Below are 9,827 nucleotides of genomic sequence, written 5' to 3' on the forward strand. Positions count from 1 at the left end.
CCAAGCTTCTGCGAGAGGGAGAGGTGGTGCGTGGGGAGAGGGAGGCGCCAGAGACTTGGGTGCAGCTGCCCTCCCTCCCCCCTCTTTATATAGGCCCCTTGGGGGGGGCGCCGACCCTAGGAGATGGGATCTCCAAGGGGGGGCGGCGGCCAAGGGGGTGGCTTGCCCCCCAAGGCAAGTGGAGGCGCCCCCTACCCCTAGGGTTTCCAACCCTAGGCGCAGGGGGGCCCAAGGGGGGGGGCACGAGCCCACCAGGGGCTGGTTCTCCTCCCACTTCAGCCCATGGGGCCCTCCGGGATAGGTGGCCCCACCCGGTGGACCCCCGGGACCCTTCCGGTGATCCCGGTACAATACCGGTGTCCCCCGAAACTTTCCCGATGGCCGAAACTGCACTTCCTATATATAATTCTTCACCTCTGGACCATTACGGAACTCCTCGTGACGTCTGGGATCTCATCCGGGACTCCGAACAACTTTCAGGTTACTGCATACTTATATCTCTATAACCCTAGCGTCACCGAACCTTAAGTGTGTAGACCCTACGGGTTCGGGAGACATGCAGACATGACCGAGACGCCTCTCCGGTCAATAACCAACAGCGGGATCTAGATATCCATGTTGGATCCCACATGCTCCTCGATGATCTCATCGGATGAACCACGATGTCGAGGATTCAATCAATCCCGTATTCAATTCCCTTTGTCAATCGGTACGTTACTTGCCCGAGATTCGATCATCGGTATCCCAATACCTCGTTTAATCTCGTTACCGGCAAGTCACTTTACTCGTGCCGTAATGCATGATCCCGTGACCAGACACTTGGTCACATTGAGCTCATTATGATGATGCATTACCAAGTGGGCCCAGAGATACCTCTCCGTCATACGGAGTGACAAATCCCAGTCTTGATTCGTGCCAACCCAACAGACACTTTTGGAGATACCCGTAGTGCACCTTTACAGTCACCTAGTTACATTGTGACGTTTGGTACACCCAAAGCACTCCTACGGTATCCGGGAGTTGCACAATCTCATGGTCTAAGGAAATGATACTTGACATTTGGAAAAGCTCTAGCGAAACGAACTACACAATCTTTGTGCTATGCTTAGGATTGGGTCTTGTCCATCACATCATTCTCCTAATGATGTAATCCCGTTATCAATGACATCCAATGTCCATAGTCAGGAAACCATGACTATCTGTTGATCAACGAGCTAGTCAACTAGAGGCTCACTAGGGACTTGTTATGGTCTATGTATTCACACATGTATTATGATTTCCGGATAACACAATTATAGCATGAATAATAGACAATTATCATAAACAAGGAAATATAATAATAACCATTTTATTATTGCCTCTAGGGCATATTTCCAACAGTCTCCCACTTGCACTAGAGTCAATAATCTAGTTACATTGTGATGAATCGAACACCCATTGCGTCCTGGTGTTGATCATGTTTTGCTCTAGGGAGAGGTTCAGTCAACGGATCTGCTACATTCAGGTCCGTATGTACTTTACAAATATCTATGTCTCCATCTTGAACATTTTCACGAATGGAGTTGAAGCGACGCTTGATGTGCCTGGTCTTCTTGTGAAACCTGGGCTCCTTGGCAAGTGCAATAGCTCCAGTGTTATCACAAAAGATTGTGATCGGCCCCGACGCATTGGGTACAACTCCTAGGTCGGTGATGAACTCCTTCACCCAGATAGCTTCATGCGCTGCCTCCGAGGCTGCCATGTACTCCGCTTCACATGTAGATCCCGCCACGACGCTCTGCTTGCAACTGCACCAGCTTACTGCCCCACCATTCAAAATATACACGTATCCGGTTTGTGACTTTGAGTCATCCAGATCTGTGTCGAAGCTAGCGTCAACGTAACCCTTTACGACGAGCTCTTCGTCACCTCCATATACGAGAAACATATCCTTAGTCCTTTTCAGGTACTTTAGGATGTTCTTGACCGCTGTCCACTGTTCCATGCCGGATTACTTTGGTACCTTCCTACCAAACTTACGGCAAGGTTTATATCAGGTCTGGTACAGGTCATGGCATACATGATAGACCCTATGGCTGAGGCATAGGGGACGACACTCATCTTTTCTCTATCTTCTGCCGTGGTCGGACATTGAGCCGAGCTCAATTTCACACCTTGCAACACAGGCAAGAACCCCTTCTTGGACTGATCCATATTGAATTTCTTCAATATCTTATCAAGGTATGTATTCTGTGAAAGACCTATGAGGCGTCTCAATCTATCTCTATAGATCTTGATGCCTAATATGTAAGCAGCTTCTCCAAGGTCCTTCATTGAAAAACACTTATTCAAGTAGGCCTTAATGCTGTCCAAAAGTTCTATATCATTTCCCATCAAAAGTATGTCATCCACATATAATATGAGAAATGCTACAGAGCTCCCACTCACTTTCTTGTAAACGCAGGCTTCTCCATAAGTCTGCATAAACCCAAACACTTTGATCATTTCATTAAAGCAAATGTTCCAAATCCGAGATGCTTGCACCAGCCCATAGATGGAGCGCTGGAGCTTGCATACCTTGTTAGCATTATTAGGGTCGACAAAACCTTCCGGCTGCATCATATACAGTTCTTCCTTAAGATGACTGTTAAGGAATGTCGTTTTGACGTCCATTTGCCATATCTCATAATCATAGTATGCGGCAATTGCTAACATGATTCGGACGGACTTCAGCTTTGCTACGGGAGAGAATGTCTCATCGTAGTCAATCCCTTGAACTTGTCGATAACCCTTAGCGACAAGTCGAGCGTTATAGATGGTAACATTACCATCCACGTCCGTCTTCTTCTTAAAGATCCATTTGTTTTCTATTGCCCGCCGATCATCGGGCAAGTCTGTCAAAGTCCATACTTTGTTTTCATACATGGATCCTATCTCGGATTGCATGGCTTCAAGCCATTTGTTGGAATCTGGGTCTGCCATTGCTTCTTCATAGTTCGAAGTTTCACCGTTGTCTAACAACATGATTTCCAGGACAAGGTTGCCATACCACTCTGGTGTGGAACGTGTCCTCGTGGACCTACGAAGTTCAGTAGTAACTTGATCCGAAGTACCTTGATCATCATCTTTAGTTTCCTCTCTAGTTGGTGCAGGCACCACAGGAACATCTTCCTGAGCTGCGCTACTTACCGGTTCAAGAGGTAGTACTTCATCAAGTTCCACTTTCCTCCCACTTACTTCTTTCAAGAGAAACTCTTTCTCCAGAAAGGACCCGTTCTTGGCAACAAAGATCTTGCCCTCGGATCTTAAGTAGAAGGTATACCCAATGGTTTCCTTAGGGTATCCTATGAAGACGCATTTTTCCGACTTGGGTTCGAGCTTTTCAGGTTGAAGTTTCTTGACATAAGCATCGCATCCCCAAACTTTTAGAAACGACAGCTTAGGTTTCTTCCCAAACCATAATTCATACGGTGTCGTCTCAACGGATTTAGACGGTGCCCTATTTAAAGTGAATGTAGCTGTCTCTAGAGCGTATCCCCAAAATGATAGCGGTAAATCGGTAAGTGACATCATAGATCGCACCATATCCAATAGAGTGCGATTACGACATTCGGACACACCATTACGCTGAGGTGTTCCCGGCGGCGTAAGTTGTGAAACGATTCCACATTTCCTTAAGTGCGTACCAAATTCATGACTTAAATATTCTCCCCCACAATCTGATCTTAAGAACTTTATCTTTTGGTCACGTTGATTCTCTACCTCATTCTGAAATTCCTTGAACTTTTCAAAGGTCTCAGACTTGTGTTTCATCAAGTAGACATACCCATATCTACTCAAGTCATCAGTGAGGGTGAGAACATAACGATAGCCTCCGCGAGCCTCGACACTCATTGGACCGCACACATCAGTATGTATGATTTCCAATAAGTTGGTTGCTCGCTCCATTGTTTCGGAGAATGGAGTCTTGGTCATTTTGCCCATGAGGCATGGTTCACATGTGTCAAATGATTCATAATCGAGAGACTCTAAAAGTCCATCAGCATGGAGCTTCTTCATGCGCTTGACACCAATGTGAGCAAGGCGGCAGTGCCACAAGTATGTGGGACTATCGTTATCAACTTTACATCTTTTGGTATTCACACTATGAATATGTGTAACATTACGCTCAAGATTCATTAAGAATAAACCATTGACCAGCGGGGCATGACCATAAAACATATCTCTCATATAAATAGAACAATCATTATTCTCGGATTTAAATGAGTAGCCATCTCGCATTAAACGAGATCCAGATACAATGTTCATGCTCAAAGCTGGCACTAAATAACAATTATTGAGGTTTAAAACTAATCCCGTAGGTAAATGTAGAGGTAGCGTGCCGACGGTGATCACATCGACCTTGGAACCATTTCTGACGCGCATCGTCACCTCGTCCTTCGCCAGTCTCCGCTTATTCCGCAACTCCTGCTTTGAGTTACAAATATGAGCAACCGCACCGGTATCAAATACCCAGGAGCTACTACGAGCACTGGTAAGGTACACATCAATTACATGTATATCACATATGCCTTTGGTTTTGCCGGCCTTCTTGTCCGCTAAGTACTTGGGGCAGTTCCGCTTCCAGTGACCACTTTCCTTGCAATAAAAGCACTCAGTCTCAGGCTTGGGTCCATTGTTTGACTTCTTCCCGGCAACAGGCTTACCGGGCGCGGCAACTCCCTTGCCATCCTTCTTGAAGTTCTTCTTACCCTTGCCCTTCTTGAACTTAGTGGTTTTATTCACCATCAACACTCGATGTTCCTTTTTGATCTCTACCTCTGCTGATTTCAGCATTGAATATACCCCAGGAATGGTCTTTTCCATCCCCTGCATATTGAATTCCATCACAAAGCTCTTGTAGCTCGGTGGAAGCGACTGAAGGATTCTGTTAATAACCGCGTCATCCAGGAGATTAACTCCCAGCTGAGTCAAGCAGTTGTGCAACCCAGACATCTTGAGTATGTGCTCATTGACAGAACTATTTTTCTCCATCTTACAACTGAAGAACTTGTCGGAGACTTCATATCTCTCGACCCGGGCATGAGCTTGGAAAACCATTTTCAACTCTTCGAACATCTCATATGCTCCGTGTTGCTCAAAATGCTTTTGGAGCCCCGGTTCTAAGCTATAAAGCATGCCGCACTGAACGAGGGAGTAATCATCAGCACGAGACTGCCAAGCGTTCATAACGTCTTGGTTCTCTAGGATGGGTGCTTCACCTAGCGGTGCTTCTAGGATATAATCTTTCTTGGCAGCTATGAGGATGATTCTCAGGTTCCGGACCCAGTCCGTATAGTTGCTGCCATCATCTTTCAGCTTGGTTTTCTCTAGGAACGCATTGAAGTTGAGGTGGACATGAGCATTGGCCATTTGATCTACAAGACATTTTGCAAAGGTTTTTAGACTAAGTTCATGATAATTAAGTTCATCTAATCAAATTATTCAATGAACTCCCACTCAGATTAGACATCCTTCTAGTCATCTAAGTGATACATGATCCGACTCGACTAGCCTGTGTCCGATCATCACGTGAGACGGACTAGTCATCATCGGTGAACATCTCCATGTTGATCGTATCTTCTATACGACTCATGTTTGACCTTCCGGTCTTCCGTGTTCCGAGGCCACGTCTGTACATGCTAGGCTCATCAAGTCAACCTAAGTGTATTGCGTGTGTAAATCTGGCTTACACCCGTTGTATTCAAACGTTAGGAGCTATCACACCCGATCATCACGTGGTGCTTCGAAACAACGAACCTTCGCAATGGTGCACAGTTAGGGGGAACACTTTCTTGAAATTATTACGAGGGATCATCTTATTTAAGCTACCGTTGTTCTAAGCAAATAAGATGTAAAACATGATAAACATCACATGCAATCAAATAGTGACATGATATGGTCAATATCATATTGCTCCTTTGATCTCCATCTTCGGGGCGCCATGATCATCTTCGTCACCGGCATGACACCATGATCTCCATCATCGTGTCTTCATGAAGTTGTCACGCCAACGACTACTTCTACTTTTATGGGTAACGCGTTTAGCAATAAAGTAAAGTAATTTACATGGCATTATTCAATGACACGCAGGTCATACAAAAAATAAAGACAACTCCCGTGGCTCTTGTCGGTTGTCATACTCATCGACATGCAAGTCGTGATTCCTATTAGAAGAACATGATCAATCTCATACATCACATATATCATTCATCACATCCTTTTGGCCATATCACATCACAAGGCATATGCTGCAAAAACAAGTTAGACGTCCTCTAATTGTTGTTGCAAGTTTTTACGTGGCTTCTATAGGTTTCTAGCAAGAATGTTTCTTACCTATGTAAAACCACAACGTGATATGCCAATTTCTATTTACCCTTCATAAGGACCCTTTTCATCGAATCCTCTCCAACTAAAGTGGGAGAGACAGACACCCGCTAGCCACCTTATGCAACTAGTGCATATCAGTCGGTGGAACCTGTCTCACGTAAGCGTACGTGTAAGGTCGGTCCGGGCCGCTTCATCCCACGATGCCGCCGAAGCAAGATAAGACTAGTAGTGGCAAGAAAATTGACAACATCTACGCCCACAACAAGTTTGTGTTCTACTCGTGCATAGTAACTACGCATAGACCTAGCTCATGATGCCACTGTGATGGGGAACGTTGCAGAAAATAAAAAATTTCTACGCTTCACCAAGATCAATCTATTGAGTTGCCTAGCAACGAGAGAGAGGAGTGCATCTACATACCCTTGTAGATCGTGTGCGGAAGCGTTCAAGAGAACGGGGTTGAGGGAGTCGTACTCGTCGTGATCCAAATCACCGGAGATCCTAGCGCCAAACGGACGGCTCCTCCGCGTTCAACACACGTACGGTTGGGAAGACGTCTCCTCCTTCTTGATCCAGCAAGGGGGAAGGAGAGGTTGATGAAGATCCAGCAGCAGGACGGCGTGGTGGTGGATGCAGCAGCGATCACGGCAGGGCTTCGCCAAGCTTCTGCGAGAGGGAGAGGTGGTGCGTGGGGAGAGGGAGGCGCCAGAGACTTGGGTGCGGCTGCCCTCCCTCCCCCCTCTTTATATAGGCCCCCTGGGGGGGCGCCGTCCCTAGGAGGTGGGATCTCCAAGGGGGGGGGGTGGCGGCCAAGGGGGTGGCTTGCCCCCCAAGGCAAGTGGAGGCGCCCCCCACCCCTAAGGTTTCCAACCCTAGGCGCAGGGGGCCCCAAGGGGGGGGGCGCACCAGCCCACCTGGGGCTGGTTCCCCTCCCACTTCAGCCCATGGGGCCCTCCGGGATAGGTGGCCCCACCCGGTGGACCCTCGGGACCCTTCCGGTGACCCCGGTACAATACCGGTGTCCCCCGAAACTTTCCCGATGGCCGAAACTGCACTTCCTATATATAATTCTTCACCTCCGGACCATTCCGGAACTCTTCGTGACGTCCGGGATCTCATCCGGGACTCCGAACAACTTTTGGGTTACTGCATACTTATATCTCTACAACCCTAGCGTCACCGAACCTTAAGTGTATAGACCCTATGGGTTCGGGAGACATGCAGACATGACCGAGACGCCTCTCCGGTCAATAACAAACAACGGGATCTGGATACCCATGTTGGCTCCCACATGCTCCTCGATGATCTCATCGGATGAACCACGATGTCGAGGATTCAATCAATCCCGTATTCAATTCCCTTTGTCAATCTGTACGGTACTTGCCCGAGATTCGATCGTCGGTATCCCAATACCTCGTTTAATCTTGTTACCGGCAAGTCACTTTACTCATATCGTAATGCATGATCCCGTGACCAGACACTTGGTCACATTGAGCTCATTATGATGATGCATTACCGAGTGGGCCCAGAGATACCTCTCCGTCATACGGAGTGACAAATCCCAGTCTTGATTCGTGCCAACCCAACAGACACTTTCGGAGATACCCATAGTGCACCTTTATAGTCACCCAGTTATGTTGTGGCGTTTGGTACACCTAAAGCACTCATACGGTATCCGGGAGTTGCACAATCTCATGGTCTAAGGAAATGATACTTGACATTTGGAAAAGCTCTAGCGAAACGAACTACACGATCTTTGTGCTATGCTTAGGATTGGGTCTTGTCCATCACATCATTCTCCTAATGATGTGATCCCGTTATCAATGACATCCAATGTCCATAGTCAGGAAACCATGACTATCTGTTGATCAACGAGCTAGTCAACTAGAGGCTCACTAGGGACTTGTTATGGTCTATGTATTCACACATGTATTATGATTTCGGGATAACACAATTATAGCATGAATAATAGACAATTATCATAAACAAGGAAATATAATAATAACAATTTTATTATTGCCTCTAGGGCATATTTCCAACAAAAAGAGCGCTACATCAAGAGCAACAAGCAATGAACGACCGCATCGACAACCTCGCCACCGACTTGCGACTCTCCGAGCAACGTACATGGGACTACTTCGACAACAAGCTCGACGCACACAAGCAATATAATGATGCAAGAATGGACGAGATCCGAGCTTTGTTGGTGAACCGTCCTCCTTCAACTTCTTCATACTCCAGACAGAGCCACTCAAGTCGACACTCTGACGACACCTTCTCTGTCTCAAGTACACCGTCATCGAACACTCTTCGACGAGCCGCGTGTCAAGACCGTCATGCATCTCGCAACCCGCTACACGACAAGCATTCACAAGAGCAAGTCGATGAGCAAGTACCTCGTCCTCACTCAAACCAAGTCGCGTTTGCTCAAGCTCAAGAACGACAACGACTATGGCGCCAAGAGGAAGAACGAGCGCGTCTACACCAAGAGGAACAAGACGCCGAGGCTCAACGTCTTCAACAACAACAACGGGAAGCGCAAGCTCTTGAGGCGCAACATGCCCTTCAAGAATCAAGTCGAGCCATCGCAAACCGCAATCGCGAATGGCGCAATCAAGAGGAAGCCCTTCGAGAAGAAATCCAAGAGAGGAACTACCAACCACATGTGCACCGTCAAGTCCCTCAAGCTCCTCCACAAGCTTGTCAAGCTCCACCTCAACCTCAAGTTCAACAAGAGCAAGTTGATCATGGACTTCCTCCACACCAAGAGCAATATGAGGATGATTACCCTCCACGTCAAGGGCGTCATCATCACCATCCCCAACAATACAATGAAGAGCAACGCTATGGCAAGCTTAAATTCACCATGCCCAAGTTCAATGGAAGCAATGATCCCGAAGAATACCTCTCATGGGCATTGAAGGTCGACAAAATCTTTCGTTTGCACAACTATGAGGAAGAGAAGAAGATCGCTATGGCATCACTTGAGTTCCAAGACTATGTGCTCATATGGTGGGAACAACTCCTTGAGCGCCGAGAAGCAAGAGATGAACCTCCAATCACCACTTGGGCTCAAATGAAGGATGTCATGCGAGCACGTTTTGTGCCCACCTACTACAACTGCGATCTCTTCAAGAAGCTACAACTCCTCAAGCAAGGAACAAAGAGTGTTGAAGAATACTACAAGGAAATGGAGATAGCCATGATTCGAGCCAATGTCAAGGAAGATGATGAGCAAACAATGGCACGTTTCTTGAATGGACTCAATCATCCCATCAAGAAGATCGCCGACTTCCAACCCTACTCCAACCTCATTGAGCTCGTGCAGCAAGCGACCAAGGTGGAACGTCAAGTGCAAGATGACTTCAAGTACGCCAAGTACTCTTCCAAGACATACGGTTTCTCCAACAACCAAGCTTCAACAACTCCTTCAACATCTACATCAACCAAGCCTTCTCCAAACAACGACGACAAGCCAA

The sequence above is a fragment of the Triticum dicoccoides genome, chromosome 5B, assembly GCF_002162155.2.
Source record: "Triticum dicoccoides isolate Atlit2015 ecotype Zavitan chromosome 5B, WEW_v2.0, whole genome shotgun sequence".
NCBI lineage: Eukaryota > Viridiplantae > Streptophyta > Magnoliopsida > Poales > Poaceae > Triticum > Triticum dicoccoides.